At 38.0% G+C, this 22,532-nt stretch overlaps 1 pseudogene; it reads left to right on the forward strand.

The window, feature by feature from the left end:
- Nucleotides 1-22,532, forward strand: part of LOC115525417 — a 90,416-nt pseudogene that overhangs the window by 60,727 nt on the left and 7,157 nt on the right.

The following is a 22,532-nucleotide window of genomic DNA, read 5'->3' on the forward strand; positions in this document are numbered from 1 at the left end:
AATAGCTATACTCCCGTTGTCCAATATCATTGGCTCCACAAGCCATTTCACATCCTCCTGTAGAATATTATGTGATTATAAATGATCACGAAAACTGATTAACAGTATTAAAATGTTTATACTGGGGTGCCTGTGTGGTTCAGTTCCTTAAGCATCTGACTTCGGCTCAGGTCATGATGTCATAGTTCATGGGTTCGAATCCCAGGTCAGGCTCTGTGCTGACAGCTCAGAACCTGAAGCCTGCTTCTGATTATGTGTCTCCCTCACTCTCTCTGCCCCTCCTCACTCATGCTGTCTCTCACTCTCCCAAAAATAAATAAATATTAACAAATTTAAAAACTGTTTATAATGGTATTACCTGCAAAAAGTACTAGCACTAATTTTAATGTGATTACTAAACAAAATACATACATGAAAGAAAAAAGGAAAAGGGGACACAATAAATAAAAAATACCATAAAAACAGCAAAGTGTGGGCAGGATCGTATTTTTAAAAGTTGGCTGTTTTCCGTATTGTCTATAACATGGCTATGTGATTTTTATAAAGAAAAAGTAAGTGAGGATACGGCAAAGGGGCACACTTTAAAATTCAATCACAAAGTGATATATACTTATTTTATGTAGTTAATTTTCAAGCCAATGACTTCCAAAAAATCATCTGTTGGTGACAGAGGAAGTCACGTTTCATGGAAATTGATTCTTATGATTCCAAAATTGAAAACCGTTAGAATCCGTTTTTGGTAGGTGTTTACACCAACTGAAATGTGTATAAGCTGCGCCATAATAATTTATATTGAAAGCAGACTATATTATTTGATAGTACCTTCCTTTTCCCTCAATACTTCAGTTCTTGTTCAGTTTGAGAAGCCCTATTGCCCTGAACCAATGGAACATCTTAATAAAGACCTTCCATCTTGAAGTACCACTGGATCCAGCAGTTTGACTAACAGACTGAGCTGAGAATAAAGGGAATCATGGAGAAAGGAAACCAGCTGATCTGACCCAGACGTTTCACCCACATGAACACCACCACCAGGGCTGCACACGGCACAGCCACCATCCTCCAACCTCGAGACACCTATTGCAGGAGGGGGCAGCTAGATATCCTACTGGAGGCAAGGGACCAGTTGGGACACAGGAAGATGTATGGTGGGGATTTCCTGAGGGCCAGGATGTCCTCCCCAGCCCTGAAGGTAGGCGCTTCAGAATAGGTGACAGACCTCAACAACAGCACCTACCTTGTCAGCTTCATTTTGTTTAGGGAGGGCTGGGTCTCTGTCTCTCCTGCTCATCCACCCCAGTAAAGGGGTGTCTGCTTTCTGGAGGGCAAGGAACCAAGACTATGACCGAATGATCTCCACAGGCCAGTTTGACAATGGCAGCTCCTAGTCTTCGCTCTGTGTGGTCTGAACCTGAACTCGACTGCTCAACTGTGTAAAGACCTGGACTACCAAGACCAAGAGGCCTTCTACCGCATGAAGCCTCCACATATTCCCTGTGGGTATGACTCACATGACCACCAGCGAGGGAAATATTTGCTATCTGAGAAAGGAAGAACCAAGTCTTTTCCACAGGTAACAGGCCTTCACATTCAATAGGCAATACAAAGAGGTAGGCTTAGGTTCAGACCAACCCTGCCTAGAAACTTTTCCTAATCAAGCTCCCTAACACCAAATAAATGTTGATTTGGTTATAATCCTATCAGAGTCGGCTCAGCTGCTGGTATACTCACAGGCCCCATACAGGTCATCTCTACACCTGTGGTTTTAAGAAGTATAACCAATGAAGCACTTTACATATCCCGATTGTTATCCATTGGTTTGTAATACTTCCAGAGTTGGCAAGAGACCAACTTTTTAAGAGACCAGTATTTTCTGTAACATATTCTATAGAACAACAATCCTACAGAATATTAGATGCCATGTCAAAAAAAAAAGGGGGGGGGGGATGAGTAATATCATTAGTCTACTTCACCCTGTACATTAAATAAATCACCAAATTCTATGCATTGTACCTCCCACAGAGTTACTGAACCCAGTAATCACTCCATTGCTGTTGCCTCTGTGGAGAAACTATCATTGTACCTCAATTAGATTATTCCACCATCCCCAGAGCTGGTTTCCTTGTCCACAGTCTTGTTTCCTACAATCTACTGTATCCAAACTAAAGTTTCTAAAATCTGGATGACTTTTACTTTTCGTTGCTTAAATTCCTGTATGTGACCCCATTGCTCTAAGGGTAAAATCCATACTCTGTAATGTTTACAAGGACTTGCCTAGCTCTAAATCTTGCTGTCTCACTCTTATGCTGCCTTGCTCTGTCAGACAAGCTAAACGTTTATTTCACAAATGGACCATGTGCTCCTTCAACTCTGTAATTTTACAAGTCTTGGTTTAAATAGTACTCTTCTGCCTTTGGGTAAAGTGCTATTCCCATATTCTTTCAGTACATTCTGATTTTTTTCCCAATGATAACACTCATTATACTGTTAAATTTCACACATATTTTTATATCTTCTGCTAAATTGTAAGTTCTGTGAAGCAATAACCATAATTTTTTTGCCATTTATTTATTCAATTTTTAAATAGTTAGGACTTTCTATGTTCCAGGCATAACTCTGGGTTGTGGGGACTAAGTTTAGGAATTCCCTGAGTTTGCACCAATTGGTTAACAAGGTTTAGGATGAAAGAATCCAAGATTAGGTAAACAGGGCACCCCACTATAGAAGTATAGGAGTAGGAACCCACAGGATGAATGCATCCAAGATTAGGTAATAGACTGCTGGTGAAATTGCCTGGAGCAGAGGTAATTAGCAAAAGAAAGGTGCCATGTTGACCCTGGGGTAGCATGCTCTGTCTTATCCCCTAGGCAAGTTGAGACCAACAGACTCACTCAGCACCTGATACTCACACCAGGATTTTGTTTTGTATTGACCCAAACCCCTAACACTGCATATCTTTGAAAGCCCCTTTCTTTCACACACATGAATTCATGATTACCGTTTCATTGTCTCTTTCTGCACACCCATCACGTTTGTAAGCCTTCTGATCCTAATAAAAACTGAGCAAGGACCCTTACTTGGGGCTCTTATCTCCTCCCAGACATTATTAGCCTCTCTCACATTTAATTTTGCATCCGCTTTCTTGCTGGACAAGAGAGAACTCCAGACTCATTCTGCAACACTGGGTATTTGGAATTCTATATTCTAGTGGAGTAAAAAAACGGCAAACAACAAGTTGTAACAAAGTCACTAGAGTAAGTATTGTTAATGAATGGTGAGTGCTACTTTAGAAGAGGCAGGTGAGACCTGTTTTGAATACCAACCTGAGAACAGGTGAGTTGAGCAACACCTTGAATGAAGTAAGGAAGTGAGCCAGATGAATTTTGGGGGAAATACCGTTCCCAAGAGAAAGTATATGAACTGAGGTGAGAACATGCTGGAATGTTTCAGGAACAGTGAGGGGAACCACTGAGGCTCGAATGCAATGGATGATGGAGCAAGGAGGTCAGATGGGTAGGCAGAGCTTAGAGGCCATCTATATATGATAGGAAACCATTAAGAGCCACCACTTTGTCTCCTAGCCCAGTGATGCCTAACACATGGAAGCTTCTCAACTGCTGAATGGAAAATAAGTGAAATACAATCAGGGAAAATAATTAAATAGGTTTATTTTCAGCTGGCTTATTCAGTAACTTTAGTATGTATCCCTTCAAGTGGGGGTGGAAGACAGAGGTTCAAAATTATTTGACCATGGAACAGTTATACCATTTTAAGAGACTTTGGTTCCATAGTTTGGTAATTGCTGCTATAGAAAGGCCTTGTTTTGTGATGTGGGTTCAAAAAAGCAAGTAGAATAATATAGTATCCTGAAAATTTAAGTTCAAATCCATTTCAAACATTATGACGACACCAGGGCAGGGGGCAGGGCACAACTGACCCTAGGTTTCTACAAAATGTCCCTTTCACGCTCTGTCACCTTCACTTTTTTGTTTTCCTGATAAAGATATGGAACAATTCCTTTAACCTATAGCTCAAACAAAAGAGGCTGGGCTTTTCCAAAAAACTATTTTAACTAATACCTAAAGGAGGTATCCTCATGAAGATGTAGAGCCCTTTTCATTTTGAAGGCCATGTTTTAACTCTACAGGCAGAGTCTTCCTGTGCTGATTCCATTTTCCCTGTTGGCCACATACAGCTCCCTGTTGAGATGGTCTTCAACGCAGCCTGTGTTGGGGGAGCTCTCCCTACACACTTTCCTCCTTGTTCTCAGGAAATCCTAAATTCCTGGTCTAGCTAACGTACATGTATTTTTGGCTCAATCATGCTTCCAAAGTGGACTATATTTATGACAATTTGCCTGACCCTGTTTTACTTTCCAATACACACATTTACTTCTGGATTCCAAGCTTCATTAAAAAATGTCTTTTTGGGGCGCCTGGTTGGCGCAGTCGGTTAAGCGTCCGACTTCAGCCAGGTCACAATCTCGCGGTCCGTGAGTTCGAGCCCCGCGTCGGGCTCTGGGCTGATGGCTCAGAGCCTGGAGCCTGCTTCCGATTCTGTGTCTCCCTCTCTCTCTGTGCCTCCCCCGTTCATGCTCTGTCTCTCTCTGTCCCAAAAATAAATAAACGTTGAAAAAAAAATTTTTAAAAATGTCTTTTTTTTCTCCTCTTGCATGGAAGTAGACATACATTTCCTCACAGGTGAATAGTCAGTTTCACAGTTGATTCCATATCCAAGAACTCTTGCAGATTATTCTAATACAAAACTCTAAGCCCCATTCTTAGGCCCAAGTCAGGTGCTAGGACATCATTTCTTCCCACAAGTCCAAGGACTAAATTGGTTTCTTTCATTTGTAACATAGTAAATACAGTTTCTCCCTCATGTTCTCTCATCCCTAGCTACCCAATCAGATGCTACCTCCTCAAATACTCACTTCTTCCAAGTTAAAAAAGTATTTTTAATTTTAGTATTTTTTTTTGATAATCATGGTGGGAAAATAAGCAAGTGGTTGCCACCTGAGAAGACATCATACAGGAAACACAGTTGTTAAGAAATCTTTCAGTTTCTGTCATGGTCTGTTACAGACTCCCTTCTGAAACGTAATATGCATGTGTGTGTGAGTGTGTGTGAATGTGTGTGTGCACATATGTATATATACATGTGTGTGTATGTATATGTGTATATATATATACACACATATATATACATACACATACATGCACACTTAATACTAAGACACATTGACATGAATGTCATACTGTATTTTTAATTCTACTTTTTTATATATTTATAAATGTTTATTTTTGAGAGAGCAAGTGCACACAAGCAGGGGAGGGGCAGAGAGACAGAGCCTGACATCGGGCTCGTACTCACTAACCATGAGATCATGACCTGAGCCTAAGTTAGATGTCTAACCAACTGAGCCAACCAGGTGCCCCCTTTTAATCCTATTTTTAATGTCACAAAGTTTGGCTTTGGTAATCCAATTCACAAGGTTGTCTCTTGACAACCTCAACTTTACCTTAAATAGATGTGGGAGAATAAACATTTCAAATTTCAGAAATCCAGGTTCTGCAACGAGACAAATTTTAACCTTGTGCCAAAGATAGGTCTGACAGGATCCTCAGTAAAAATAATCTGGAGTGACTATTATGCTTATTTAACATATGTGGAAATTTCAGCCCAAATATATTAAATAGCTTGGCCAAAGTTACACCTAGCAAGATGCAGTCAGAACCTGTATCCCAATCTACTTTATGCGAAAGTCAAGAGGCTATATATAACACTGTCTCCGATGACTCCACCACTCCCGACAGCTGTTACTGTCCAAATGCTCTGACCCCTCACTTCTGCAACCCTATGATGCCTGTGATGAGGGATTATTCTCATTTGACCCCAAAATTCAGACAATCTTTTTCAATTTTGGAAAATACTTCCTTTGTCCTTCCTGGAGGTCTCTGTGGACCTGGCCCCTCAAGTCCTTCCTTTCCCAAGATGGATACTATGTTGATGGAATGAATTCAGTTGACCAGATATACTCACCAACTTAATTTGTAAGACCTATATACCTCGAGGTGAAGTTCACTGTGCTAGGCCACTAAAACATTATAATGAATAAGACTGACCCAAATGCTACTCTCAAGGAGATGACAAAGTACACAAAATAACCTCTGGGGATCTTGTGAAGGTCAAAAGTGCATGAATAGGAGGCTGGACAAATGGACTTTCATAGAAGGTTGTAAGCCAGTCAAGGAGCTTGGTCCTTATCCTGTAGGTTGATGATGGAAAGTCATGGAAGTATTTTGTCTAGGGGAAAACAGGCAGCACAGAGGATGTTTTAGTTGGGATAAACCAAAGGAGCAGAAATACACATATACCTTGTAGAATAGTTACCATAATCAAGTTGAATAACATATCCGTCACCTCACATAGTTTGCATTTTTGTGTGTTTTATTTTGTATTTTTAAGTAATCTCTGCACTCAATGTGGGGCTTATAATCTTGAGACCAAGAGATGCATGCTCTACTGACTGAGCCAGCCAGGTGCTCATATATATATATATATATATATATATATATATATATATATATATATATATGTGTGTGTGTGTGTGTGTGTGTGTGTGTGTGTGTGTGTGTGTGTAAGGACACTTAAGATCTGCTTTCACAGCCAATTTTAAACCTACATTAACTATAGTTATCATGCTGTACATTAGATCCCCAGACCTTAGTCATCTTATAACTGGAAGTTTATACCCCTTAACCAACATCTCCCCATTTCTCCCACCCCCAAACTCTGAAAACTACCATTCTACTGTTTCTATGAATTTGACTTGTTTAGATTTCATATACAAGTGAAATTTATCTTTCTGTATCTGACTTATTTTACTTAGCATGTCCTCCAGGTTTATCCATGTTATTGCAAATGGCAAGCTATTTTTCAAGTCTGAATGATATTGCATTGTATATTTAGACTACATCTGTATTCATTCATCCATCAATGGACACTTAGGTTCTTTCCATATCGTGGCTACTGTGAATTAATGAGGCTATGAATATGGGGTGTAGGCATCTCTTCAAGTGCCCCAGAACTATTGAATCAGAAGCCCTGGGGATACAGTTCAGTAATCAGAGTTATAATAAGCTCTCCAGATAATCTTGATGTACACTCAAGTTTGAGAAGTACTGCCATAGGAAAATGTTGATGAAGGCCTGAATTACCACAGGTGGTGAAGATACAAAGGCTGGCTTGCAGTAGAAAATCATTTAGAAGATAAAACCAAAGATATATGTTTTATGAATTCCACATCGCCCTCTTTCTGGATCTTTGGATCCCTTCCCTTACCAGGAGAATGATTTTCCAGAATCCTAACCCATTTACTTTCTCAGAATATCTTAAATATATCAAAGTAAAGGAAAATAAAGCATTTGTAGAGAGTTAAGAGTGGCTCAATCTCTCTCAGCTAGTGATTCATTTTTCACTTTAATATCTGGGCAGGTATCTGGCTAATTTATTTTCCCATTTTTTTGAAGATCAAACATGGGGGTTGAAATGATAAAGAACTTTACCTACACTGAAGCCTTACCACATAATAGTAAGTCTATTGTGCTATTGCTTGCCGTGTTCACAATTTATCCATTTAAATGACTTACTTTGAGAAATTTCTTAGATATTAACTATTTCAAACTTTCATTTCCTCGGACAAAGAGTATCAATCATCTTGGGCTTTACAGGGGGGACTTTATTATTCTTGGAAATTATTTTCATATCAATTTAAATCAATTTTAATACTAAGATCTAAATGTCTAACCAACTCTTAATTTCAGCTGCCTGCTCTCAAAATGTACATGTTATTTTTATTTAAACTTAAGATTTATTCTTAAAAATCCAATAATTAGGTAATGTGAAAATGTCTCAGATAAGCTACAGAGTTAGATACTTTCTTTGGTGGTTTCTCATATCTATTTCAGCCAAACCATCTTAACTAAAGTTCTATGAACTAGCAATTTCTGTGGATATTTTCATTTTATCACAGGAAATTCAGTGGTCAATACACAGCCATCTCACTCATAAAAGCGATGGTTTTGCTATACCGGAATTTAAGTGAATTTCAGAAAAGCAAATGACTTCTGTTGTAACAATCAATGCTGTATGCATTTGCACACTGCCCATTTTTCAAATATTCAGTAAATGTTTATGGAGGGCCTACTGTAGGCAAAGTACTTTGCTAAACCTTGTGGAGAACATATAAATAAATCATGAACCCACTGAAAGCTCAGTCTATGGAAAAGACAGATCCCTTATCTCTGCCATGGCAACCATCATTCATACCAACTATTACACCAAAAAAAGTTGTTAGACTTGAAGCAACTGGAGGCCTTTTAACACCTCTGTGGTTTCCCTATTTCCTGGACCATAATTTTTAATACAATTATGTGGTTCCTTAGATGATAATGCCAGATTGTTATTTTTAGAGCCATTTATAAATCTGATATAATTCAATATACATAAATTTAATTGTCTAAACATATACCACAAATCCCAACACTGTAGGGAGATGACAAAGAAGGTATATTGTTTAAGCGGCAAGATATATAAATGACCTCCATCTTGAAAGAGAGAAGACAGTGGATTAGGAAAATCCTGAGCTCACCTCATCCCATGGACACTATGAGGCAACAACTATACATATTGCAACTAACTCCAAAAACAATCTGAAGTCCGGCAGAACATATCTTCCATAGCTAGTTGTAGAGAGAAGGCCACATCAAAAAGGGTAGGAGGGGTACAGCTGGAAATCAAACCCCTGGTATAGTATAACTGACCACAAATGGGAGGGACATAACATGTAGGGAGGAACAAGAGAATCAGACTCCATGGCAGACATCCCCGGTCACGGGGACCTGCATGGAGAAGACCAGTCCCCATAGTATCTGGTTTTGAAAATCAGCAGGATTAACTCCAGGAGAGCCAGTGGGCAAAAGGAAACTGAGGCCCATCCCTTCAAGAGTTAGCCACTAAATAACTCAGCCTGAGACATAGTACAGGAGCAGCAATTTGAAAAGTGTATGGAGTATATGTGAAGGAGATTTACTGACTAGTTTTAGGATGTGTTCTGGGGGAGGGCAAGTGTCTGCAGGAGCTTTCTACAAGAATGAAAGTGCTTGTGGGTGCCATTTTTCTTACCCTCCCCAAGCCTAGATAGCCAAATGCTTTCTGGACCCAGTTCTTTTTTTTATTCAAAAAAATTTTTTTAATGTTTTTTTTTTTTGAGAGAGAGAGAGAGAGAGAGAGTGCACAAGCAGGGGAGGGGCAGACAGAGGGGAAGACACAGAATCCTGTAGCAGGCTCCAGGCTCTGAGCTGTCAGCAAAGAGCCCGGTGTGGGGCTCAAACTCACAACCTGAGATCACAACCTGAGCTCAAGTCAGATGCTTAACCAACTGAGCCATCCAGGTGCCCCTCTGGAGCCAGTTTTAATACTCTCCATTCACCTTGCTGGCACTGCATGCCCCACCCCAGCATTTCCCTGTAGACCTGCCTCACCCAACCCACTTGCCCCAGCAGGTACCCCTCTAAAGCACCCTGTCACATCTATTGGGCAGGCAATTCTGCCCTGTGGAGTTGGCAAACTAACCCCACACACCAGCACCCTCCAGTGCTTGCAGCTGGGCCTCTCACCTGGCTTTGCAGGGAGCAAGCCCTGCCCTTTGATGTACCCACAGATGTCACAGGGGCTAATGGTGAACAGACAGTCTGAGGTCCGGTCCTACCCACCAGTGGGTCTGGGCTGAGCCTCTTACCAGCACAAGGAGCAAACTTGGCTGCCCAGGGCTCCTACAACAAGCAAAGAGGGCAATTACAGCAAGTAGGGCTGAGCACCAGCTTAACCCACCCAGCATCCTTACAGCAATTGTGGGTCAGCCATAACAAGATGGCATATGTAGCCTACATAGGGGAGACCCATGGAGGGCCTAGCTGTGGTGACCAAAGGGGATTATGCTACAGAGCACCACAGGAATCCTTCTACACAAGGCCCTACTTTTAAGACCAGTAGACATACCTGACCTACCAAATATACAGAAACAAATACAAAGATAAACAAAATGAAGAAACAGAGGACTATGATCCAAATGAAGAAAAAAAAACACAGAAAAACAGGTAAATGAAACAAAGATAAGCAATATGGCTGTTAAAGAGTTCAAATTAATGGTCATAAAAATACTCGCTTTACTTGACAATAGAGTTGATAAACTCAGTAAAAACTTCAACAAAGAGATAGAAAATATAAACAATAACCTGTCAGAGCTGAAGAATACGTAACTGAAATAAAAAATACACCAGAGGGAATCAATAGAAAATTAGAGGATGCAGAAGAATGGATAATTGATATCGAACAAAGGGTAGTGGAAAGCAACCATGCTGAAAAGAAAAAAGAATAAAAAATGAGAATACCTTAAGGGACCCTGTGACATCATTAAGTGTAATAACATTCACAGTACAGAGATCTCTGGAGGAGCGAGAGAGAGTGAGAAAAAGGGAAGGGGGAAGATCACTTAAAGAAAAAGCTGAAAACTTCCCTAATCTGGGAGAAAGGGAACAGATATCCAGGTTCTGGACAGATGAGCCCAAATTAGATGAACCCATGGAGGTCCATACCAATTTAAACACATAACAATTTTAAAAGCAAGAATCCTGGGTGGCTGAGTCAGTTAACCATCTACCTTCAGCTCAGGTCACGATCTCATGGTTTATGAGTTCAAGCCCCACATAGGACTCTCTGCTGTCAGTGCAGAGCCTGCTTCAGATCCTCTGTCCCCCTCTTTTTCTGCTCCTGCCCCACTCATGCTTGTGCCCTCTGTCAAAAATAAATTAAGAAAAAAAAGCAAAAAAGATAGAGAATATTAAAAGCAGTAAGAGCAAAGATACTAGTTATAGGCCAGAGAAACTCTATAAGGCTATGAAGTGATTTTTGAGTGGAAAGTTTGCAGGCCAGAAAGGAGTTGCATGGTATCTTCAAAGTGCTGAAAGCAAAAAACCTGCAACAATAGCCTACAAGATCATCTATCAGTATTTAAGGAGATCTAAAGAAATTTCCAGACAAATAAAAGTTAAAGGAGTTCATCATCACTAAATTTGCCTTTCAAGAAATGTTAAGGGGAAATTTTTAAATGGAAAGAAAAGACCTTAACTAGAAGAAAATTATGAAAAAAAAATTTCACTGGTTAAAGCAAACATAGTAAATGTAGTAGAATAATCACTTATAAAGCCAGTACAGAAGTTAAAACATAAAAATAATAAAATCAATTATGTCTACAAAAATTACTCAAAAGATATACAAAGTAAAAAGATGTAAAGTGACCTATATATGAAACATGGAGGGAGCAGTAAAAATGTAGTTCTTTTAGAATATGTTCGAAAAATTTTAATGTTTATTTGTTTATTTATTTTGACAGAGAGAGAGAGAAAACGAGCAGAGGAGGGACAGAGAGAGAATCCTGAGTGGGCTCTGTACTGTCGGTACAGAGCTTGACATGGAGCTTGAACCCACGAACCATGAAATCATGACCCGAGCTGAAATCAAAAGTCAGATGCTCAACCAACTGACCCACCCAGGTGCCCCAGAATGTGTTTAAATTTAAGGGGTCATCAACTTAATGTAGATTCTTTATATATAAGATGTTACATATGAATCCGATGGTAACTATAAATCAAAACTTATTAATAGATACAAAAAAATGAGAAAGTAATCCAAGCATAACACTAAAGAAAGCCATCAAAACAGAAGAGACAAGGGAAGCAGAAATCAACAGAACTACAAAAACAACAAAAACCATAACAAAATGGCAATATACTTATCAATAGTTATTGTCAATATAACTGGTCTAAATGCTCTCATCAAAAGACATAGTGTGTCTGAGGGGCGCCTGGGTGGCGCAGTCGGTTAAGCGTCCGACTTCAGCCAGGTCACGATCTCGCAGTCTGTGAGTTCGAGCCCCGCGTCAGGCTCTGGGCTGATGGCTCAGAGCCTGGAGCCTGTTTCCGATTCTGTGTCTCCCTCTCTCTCTGCCCCTCCCCTGTTCATGCTCTGTCTCTCTCTGTCCCAAAAATAAATAAACGTTGAAAAAAAAAATTAAAAAAAAAAAAAAAGACATAGTGTGTCTGAGTGATTAAACTAACAAACTTGACCCATCTTTATTCTGCCTACTTGAGATTCCCTTTTGATTTAAAGACATATATAGCCTGAAAGTGTTAAGGGCTGGAAAAAAGATATTCCATGCAAATAGAAGCAAAAAAAAAAAAAAAAAGGTGTGGTAACAATACTTATATCAGACAAAATAGACTTTAAAATGGAAACTGTAACCAGAGATAAAGCAGGGCATTACATAATGATAAAAGGATTATTCTAACAGGAGGATTATAAAAACTAGAAATGTCTAGCACCTATGTAGGAGCACCTAAATGCATAAAGCAATTATTAACACAGATGGAGAAATTGACAATACTACTATGGGACTTTATACTTCTATCAATGGATAGATCATTCAGACAGAAAAATCAATGAAGAAACAGGGACTTTGAATGACACATTATACCAGATAGACTTAAAAGATACATAGAGGACCTTTTATCCCTAAACAGAATACATATTCCTTTCAAGTGCACATGGAATATTCTATAGCACATATCACATATTAGGCCATAAAACAAGTCTCAATAAATTTAAGATTGAAATCATATTGAGCATTTTTTTCTGATGAAAATGGTATGAAATGAGAAATTAATTACAAGAAAAAACTGGCAAAAACACAAACACACAGAAGCTAAACGACACACTACTAAACAACCAATAGGTTAATGAAGACATCAAAGTGGAAATAAAATACCTGCGGACAAATGAAAATAGAAACAACAGTCCAAAATCTTTGGGACACAACCAAATCAGTTCAATGAGGAAAATTTACAGCAATACAGGTCTACTGCATAAAACAAAAATCTTAAAAAGGAGGTGGGTGGGAGAAGAGCTAGATGGGTGATGGATATTAGGGAGAGCACTTGTCGTGAGGAGCAATGGGTATTGTATGTGAGTGATAAACCACTGCATTCTATTCCAGAACCAGTACTGCACTGTATGTTAACTAAAGTTTAAAAATAAAATAAAATAATCCAATCTTATACCTCAAGGAACTAAAGAAAGGAAGAATATCCAACATCTGTAGAAGAAAGGAAATAATAAAGATCTAAGGTGAAACTGAAAAAAAGTAAAAAACAAACAAACCCAAAACCCAAAAAAACAAAAAACAAACAAAAAAACCCCCAAACCCCCCCCCCCCCCGTAAAAACAATAGATTAAAACAATGAAACTAAGAGCTGATTCTTTGAAAGGATAAATAAAAATGATAAACCTTTAGCCAGATTCATCAAGAACAAAAGAGAGAGGACTCAAACAAATAGAATAAAAAATTAAAGGGGAGAAATAACCAATATCACCAATACAGAAAGGATTATAAGAATACTATTAAAAATTACATGTGAACAGGGGCACCTGGGTGGCTCAGTTAGCTAAGCTTCTGACTCTTGATTTAAGCTCAGGTCATGATTTCACAGTTAGTGAAATCAACTCCCTTTGGGCTCTGTGCTGACAGCATGGGGCCTGTTTGGGATTCTCTCTCTCTCCCTCCCTCCCTCCCTCCCTCTCTCTGCTCCTCCCCTGCTCATCCTGTCTCTCTCCCTCCTTCCCTCCTTCTCTCTCTGAAAATAAATCAACTTAAAAAATGTTGTGTATAAACAAATTAGGCAACCTAGAAAAAAAATGGATAAATTCCTTGAAATTGGGTGAATTGGTAATCAAAACTCTTAAGCAATAAAAGTCCAATATCAAATGGTTTCACAGGTGAATTCTACCAAACATTTAAAGAAGAGTTAATACCTAGTCTCCTCAAAGTAGCCCAAAAAGAAGAAGAGGAAGGAAAATTTCCAGACTCATTCTACCTGTCTGGCATTCCCATGCTTGCAAAACCAGATAAAGACACATAAGGGGGGGAAAAAATAAATTTCAATATCCCTGATCACTACATATGCAAAATTCTTAATATTGGCAAACCAAATTCAATGATACATTTTTAAAAATATTTCTTAAAATTTACATCCTAATTAGTTACCACATAGTGAAACAATGATTTCAGCAGTAGATTCCTTAATGTCTCTTACCCATTTAGCCCATCCCCCCTCCCACAACCCCTCCAGTAACCCTCAATTTGTTCTCCATATTTATGAGTCTCCTCTGTTTTGTCCCCCTTCCTGTTTTTGTTATTTTTGTTTCCGTTCCCTTATGTTCATTTGTTTTGTCTCTTAAAGTCCTCAGATGAGTGAGGTCATATGATTTTTGTCTTTCTCTGACTAATTTCACTTAGCATAATACCTTACATTTCTAGCCATGTAGTTGCAAATAGCAAGATTTCATTCTGATTGCCGAGTAATACTCCATTGTGTATGTGTGTGTGTGTGTGTGTGTGTGTATATATATATATACACAAACATACCACATCTTCTTTATCCATTCATCCATCGATGGACATTTGGGCTCTTTCCATACTTTGGCTCTTGTTGACAGTGCTGTTATAAACATGGGGGTGCATGTGTCCTTTTGAAACAGCACACCTGATTCCCGTGGATAAATGCCTAGCAGTGCAATTGCTGGACTGTAGGGTAGTTCTATGTTTAGTTTTTTGAGGAACCTCCATACTGTTTTCCAGAATGGCTGCACCAGCTTGCATTCCAACAATGCAAAAGAGATCCTCTTTCTCCACATCCTCACCAACATCTGTTGTTGCCTGAGTTGTTAATGTTACTCATTCTGACAGGTGTAACATGATATCTCATTGTGGTTTTGATTTGTATTTCCCTGATGATGACTGATGTGGAGCATGTTTTCATGTGTCGGTTGGCCATCTGGATGTCTTCTTTGGAGAAGTGTCTATTCGTGTCTTTTGTCCATTTCTTCATTGGATGGTTTGTTTTTTGGGTGTTGAGTTTGATAAGTTCTTTATAGATTTTGGATACCAACCCTTTACCTGATATGTCATTTGCAAATATCTTCTCCCATTCTGTCAGTTGCCTTTTAGTTTTGCTGATTGTTTCCTTCGCTGTGCAGAAGCTTTTTATTTTGATGAGGCTCCAGTAGTTCACTTTTGCTTTTGTTTCCCTTGCCTCCAGAGATGCAATGATACGTTTTTTTAAATCACTCTTTTGTGTGTAGCTGTCTGGTTTTCCCAATGCCATTTATCAAAGAGACTGTCTTTTCCCCATCGTATAATCTTGCTTCCTGTCATAAATTAACTGACAATACAAGTTTGGGTTTATTTCTGTGATCTCTCTCCTGTGATACCAATCCACATATCTATTTTGTGCCAGTAGCATACAGTTTTGAATACTATAGCTTTCTAGTATATTTTTACATCTGAGATTGTGATACCTGAACTTTTGGTCTGATTTCTCAAGATTGCTTTGGCTATTCAGCATCTTCTATGCTCCAAACCAATTTTAGAATTATTTGTTCTAGTTCTGTGAAAAGTCCTATTGTAACTCTGATAAGGATTGCATTAAATCTGTAAATTATTTGTGGTAATATGGACATGTGAACAGTATTAATTATTCCGATCATGAGCATGGAATACTTTTCCACTTACTTGTGTCCTCTTCAATTCTTTAATCAATGTTTTACAGGTTTCAGAGTACTGGTCTTTCACTTCCTTGGTTAAGTTTATTTCTAGGTATTTTATTTTATGTTGCAATTTTAAATGGGATTGTTTTCTTGATTTCTTTCAGCTATGTTATTATTAAATTGGACCACTTTCTATACCACACACAAAAATGAACTAAAATGGATTAACAACATAATTTTGAGACCTAAAACCATAGAACTCCTGCAAGAAAACAGGCAGTGATCGCTTTGACATCAGCCTCAGCAACAGTTTTCTAAACAAATCAACTATTGAGAGTACACAAAGTAAAAAGCTTTTGCACAAGAAAGAAAAACAACAAAATGAAAAGACAACCTACTTAATGGGAGAAGGTATTTACAAATGATAGATCTTATTAGAGATTAATATCCAGAATATATAAGGAACTTGTAGAACTCAACACCAAAACAAATAATCTGATTAAAAAATGAGCAGAGGACCTGAATAGACATTTTTCCAAATAGATATACAGATGGCCAACAGACACATGGAAAGATGCCCAAAATCATTGATTATCAGGCAAATGAAAATCAACACAATATCACCTTATACCTGTCAAAATGGCTCAAATAAAAAAAGACAAGAAATAATAAGTGTTGATGATGATGTAGATAAAAAGAGAAACCCTTCTGTACTGTTGGTGGGAATGTAAATAGATGTTTATTGTGGAAAATAGTTTAGATGTTCTCAAAAAATTAAAAATAGGATATGATTCAGTAATCCACTACTGGGTGTTTACCCCCAAACAATAAAAAACACTAATTTGGAAAGATATATGTACCTGTATGTTTTTTGCAGCATTATTTACAATAGCCAAGTTATGGAGGCAACCCAAGCGTCCATTGATAAATGAATGGATAAAGATGTTGTGGTATATAAATACAATGGGATACTAGTCAGGCATGAAAAAAGAATGTGATCTTGCTATTTGTAACATGGATGGACCTAGAGCATTACACTACGAAATAAGTCAGACACAAAGACAAGCATCATGTGATCTATCTTATATGTGTAATCCAAGAAACAAAATAAATGAGGAAATAAAGCATAAACAGACCCATAGAGAACAAACTGATGGTTTCTGGAGGTGAGGGGATGGCCACAAAGGGTGAGGGGAATGGGAGGTACAGGCTTCCAGTTAAGGAATAAATAAATCTCGGGATTAAAGGCACAGCACAGGGAATATAGTCAATGGTATTTTATTTGTGTTATGGTGAACGATGGTGGCTATACTTGTGGTAAACATAGCTGAACATACAGAGTTGTTGAATCACTATGTTGTTATGCATGTGAACCTCATGTAACATTGTGTCAACTATACTTCATTAAAAAAAAAGGATTATTTGCTATAATCAAGTGGGATTCATTCCAGGGATGCAAGAATTTCTAAATATTTGCAAATCAATATTATGTATCTCACATTCAGAAGAGGAAGGATTAAAACCATGTGATCATCTGAATAGGAAAAAACACTTGACAAAATTCAACATATATTTATAATAAAAATTCTCAAGGTGGGTTTAGAGGGTACCTACCTCAACATAAAGTGTCTATATGGGACAAACCCACAGCTGACATCATACTCAGCAGTGAAGCTTAGCTTTTCCTCTAAGATCAGGAATAAGACAAAGATGTCCACTCTCAACACATTTAGTTAACATAGTACTGGAAGTCCTAGACAATGTAATCACACATGAAAAAGAATTAAAAGACATCCAAAATGGTAACAAAGAAGTAAAACTCTCACTATTTGCAGATGTGATTCAGTTTATAGTAAACCCTATAGACTCCAAGAAACTACTGGAAATAATAAATGAATTTAGTAAAGTTGCAGGATATAAAATTTACAGAAATTGGTTGCATTTCTATACACTAAAAATGATGTGTCCGAGAAATTAAGAAAACAATTCCATTTACAATTTTACCAAAAAGAATACCTAGGAATAAACTTAACCAAGGAGATGAAATAAGTAGACTCAGAAAAATAATATTAGATATTGATGAAAGAAACTGAAGATTTCACAAATATATAAAAAGATATTCCATACTTAGGGATTCAAAGAGTATGATTAAAATGTCCTCATTACCCCCAATCTACAGATTCAATGCAATCCCTATCAAAATAGTGAGTGAGTGACTATAAGTGAGTGAGTGAGTTTGTTTTACAGAACTAGAATAATCCTAAAGTTTGTATGGAGCGCAAAAGACCCTGAAGAGCCAAAGCAATCTTGGGAAAAGACCAAAGGTGCAGGTATCACAATCCTAGATTTCAAGATGTACTAAAAAGCTATAGGAATTAAAACAGTATGCTACTGGCAGAAAAAAAGACACATCAATAGAACATGATAAAGAGCCCAGAAATACACCCATACTTACATAATTAATCTATGACAAAGGAGGTAAGAATACATAATAGGGAAAAGGCAGTATGTGCAATAAATGGTACAGGGAAAACTGGACAGCTACATAAAAAATGATACAAGTGGACCACTTTCTCACAATCATTCGCAAAAATAAACTCAAATTGGACTAGAGACCTAAATGTGAGACCTGCAACTATAAAACTCCTAGAAGAGAACAGGCAGTAATCTCTGACACCAACCTTAACATTTTTAGATAGTTCTCCTCAGGGAAGGTAAACAAAAGCAAAAATAATGTATTGGGACTACACCAGAAATAAATCAATCAACGTCAATACACCACATTAATAAGACAAAGGATAAGAACCATATGATCCTCTCAATAGGTACAGAAAAAGCATTTGACAAGATAGAGTAGCCTTTCTTCATAAAAACCCTCAAGAAAGTAAGGATAGAAGGAACATACCTCAACATTGTAAAGTCCATATATGAAAGACAGTTAATACCATCCTCAATGGGGAAAAAATGAGAGCTTTCCCCCTAAGTCAGGAAGACAACAGGGAGGTCCACTCTTACCAGTTGTTGAACATAGTCCTGGAAGTCCTAGCCTCAGCAATCGGACAACGATGAAATAGAAGGCATCCAAATCAGCAAACGAGATCAATTTTTCACTCATTGCACAAAACATGATACTTTATGTGAAAAACCCAGAAGACTCCACCAAAAATCAGGTAAGTTGCAGGATATAAAATCAACATACAGAAATCAGTTGCATTTCTATACACCAATAATGAAGCAGCACAAAGAGAAATCAAGGAATCAATCCCATTTATAATTACACCAAAAACCCTATGATACTTAGGAATAAGCCTAGCTAAAAAGGTGAAACATCTGTATGTTGAAAACTGTATAAAGCTTATTCAAGAAATGTAAAAAGATGCAAAGAAATAGAGAAACATTCCATGCTCATGGATTGGAAGAATACCATCAAAGTGTTGATACTACCCAAAGCAATCTACACATTCAATGCAATCCCTATCAAATAACACCAGTATTCTTCACAGAGCTAGAATAAAAAATCTAAAATTAGTATGCAACCAGAAAAGACCCCAAGTAGCCAAAATGATGTTGAAAAAGAAAACCAAAGCTGGAGGCACCAGAATCCCAGACTTCAAGGTATATTACAGAGCTGTAATCATCAAGACAGTATGGTATTGGCACAAAAACAGAAAGTCAGATCAATGAAATAGAAAACCCAGAAATGGACCCACAAATGTGTGGCCAAGTAATCTTTGACAAAGCAGGAAAGAATATCCATTGGAAAAAAGACAGTCTCTTCAGCAAGTGGTGCTGGGGAAAATGGACAGTGATATGCAGAAAAATGAACCTGGACACTTTATTTCACCATACACAAAAATAAACTCAAAATGGATGAAAGACCTAAACATAAGACAGGACGCCATAAAAATCCTAGGGGAGAAAGCAGGCAGCAACCTCTTTGATCTCAGCTATAGCAACTTCTTACTAGACAGATCTCTGGATGCAAGGAAAACAAAAGCAAAAATGAACTACTGTGACCTCATCAAGATAAAACGCTTCTGCCTGGTGAAGGAAACAATCAGCAAAACTCAAGGCAACCAATGGAAAGGGATAAGATATTTGAAAATGACATATTGGATAAAGGGTTAGTATCCAAAATCTATAAAGAACTTATCAAACTCAACACCCAAAAAACAAATAATCCAGAGAAGAAATCGGCAAAAGAAACACTTTTCCAAAGAAGACATCCAGATGGCTAACACACATTTAAAAAATGCTCAAAATCACTCATCATCAAGGAACTAATCAAAACCATAATGAGACATCACCTCACACTTGCCAGAATGGCTAGAATGAACAACTCAGAAAACAACAGATGTTTGCGAGGATGTGGAGAAAGGGGAACACATTTACCTTGTTGGTGGGAATGCAAACTGGTGCAGCCACTCTGCTAGACAGTGTGGAGTTTCCTCAAAAAATTATAAATAGAACTATGCTACAACCCAGCTATTACACTACTAGGTATTTATCCAAAGGATATAAAAACACTGATTCAAAAAGGGATATGCACCCCAATGTTTATAATAGTGCTATCAACAAGAGCCAAATTATGGAAAGAGCGCAAATATCCATCAACTGATAAATGGATAAAGATAGGGGCACTTGGGTGGCTCACAGTTAAGTGTTAGACTTCGGCTCAGGTCATGATCTTGCAGACCGTGAGTTTGAGCCCCGCACTGGGCTCTGTGCTGACAACTCAGAGCCTGGAGCCTGCCTCAGATTTGGTGTCTCCCTCTCAGCCCCCCACCCACTTGCACTCTGTCTCTCTCACTCTCTTTCACAAATGAACATTTATAATTTTTTTTAAAAGATGTGGTATGTGCACACGCACGCACACACACACACAACGGGATACTACTCAGTGATCAACAAAAATGAAATCTTGCCATTTCCAACAACATGGATGGAACTAGAGTGTATTATACTAAGCAAAGTAAGTCTGAGAAAGACAAATATATGATTTCACTCACATGTGGAACTTAAGCAACAAAACATGTTCATCTGAACATAGGAGATAGGAAGGAAAATAAGATAGAAACAGAAGGGGAGGGAAACCAGAAGAATTTCTTAAATACAGAGAACTGAGCATTGCTGGAGGGCAAGTGGATGGAGGGATGGGCTAAATCAGTGAGGACCATTAAGGAGGGCACTTACTGGGATGAGCACTGGGTGTTATATGTGTAAGTGATGAATCACTGGGTTTGACTCCTGAAACCAATACTACGCTGGATGTTAACTAACTTGAATTTAAATAAATTAAACAAAACCCAACAAAAAAGCTTCACACACTGTAGGAAACTGTCAACAAAATTAAAAAGCAACCTACTGAATTACAGTGGGTATTTGCAAATGATTTATCTGATAAGGGGTTAAGATCTAAAATATAATACTATCTTTTACAACTCAACACCAAAACAAACAACCCCATTAAAAAAAATGAGCAGAGGACCGGAATAGACATTTTTTTAAGAAGACAGATAGCAGACACATGAAAATATCCTCCATATCACGAATCCTCAGGGAAATGCAAATCAAAACCACAAGGAGATGTTACCTTACACCTGTCAAAATGGCTAGAATCAGAAAGACAAGAAATAACAAACTTTGATGAGGCTGTAGATGAAAGGGAACACTTGTACACTGTTTGTGGGAATGTAAATTGGTGCAGCCACTGTGGAAAAGAAGTATGCAGGTTCATCAAAAAATTAAAAATAGAAATACTATGCAATCCAGTAATTTAATTACTAATTTTTTATGCAGAGAAACCAAAAACACTAACTGAAAAAGATATATGCACTGCTGTGTTTATTGCAGTATTTATAATAGCCAAGATAGGAAAGCAACCTAGGTGTCCATCAATAGATGAATGGCAACAGAGGTGCAGTATATATAAACACAATGGAGCATACTAGGCCTTATAAAGAGTGGGATCTTGCCATTTGCAACAAAATGGATGGACCTAGAGGGTATTGTGTTAAATGAGATAAGTCAGAAAGACAAAGACCATAGGATTTCTCCTTTGTGTGGAATCTAAAAATAAAAAATAAAAATAAAAAACCCAGAAAACGAGAACAGACTCTGAGAACAAAGTGTTTGCTGCCAGAGGTATATAGAGCTGGGGAGATGGATCAAATAGGTGAAGGGTATTCAGAGGTACAAACTTCCAGTTATAAAGTAAGTAAGTCATGGGGATGAAAAGTACATCACAGGCAATATAATCAATAATACTGTAACAGTGTTGTATGGTGACAGATGACGACTATAGTTACTGTAGTGAGAACTAAGTAATGCACAGAATTGTGGAATCACTATGTTGTACACTTGAAACTAATATAACATTTTATATCAACTATACTTCAATGATATTTGTTTAAATGGCCCGAGTCTTACCTGGGTGGAAGCATGATGTGAGTCAATGAATACAGCTGAGGGTACTTTTATAGTGAAGTATTCAGAATAAGGAGCTATCAGCCCTCCCTTTTTCTCCATTTATCAGACCGCACTGACAAGATGTTCAGCCTGGGCCCAACACTGAAATTTTAACCCGAGAACCGGATTCTGGTGCACACAAAATAAACAATGTGTGTGACATCATTTCATAAACACATTCAAGGTTTCTCCATGGAGAAGAGTTTGAGGGGAAATTTCACAAGTTACCAGGGTCAATGTTATTGGTACAATGTTTAGCTGAGTTACTGAGGCCTGCTATTTCATGGCCACTTATTTCCTCCTCATTTGGCTAGCTGTTGAGTAACTTGGGGGACTAGGTAAAGCCTGAGGAAAACATTGCAAATGCACAAGAAAAATTATCCCTACTCCAGGACAAACCA

Source organism: Lynx canadensis, chromosome D1, assembly GCF_007474595.2.
Source record: "Lynx canadensis isolate LIC74 chromosome D1, mLynCan4.pri.v2, whole genome shotgun sequence".
In the NCBI taxonomy this organism is placed as follows: Eukaryota; Metazoa; Chordata; class Mammalia; order Carnivora; family Felidae; genus Lynx; species Lynx canadensis.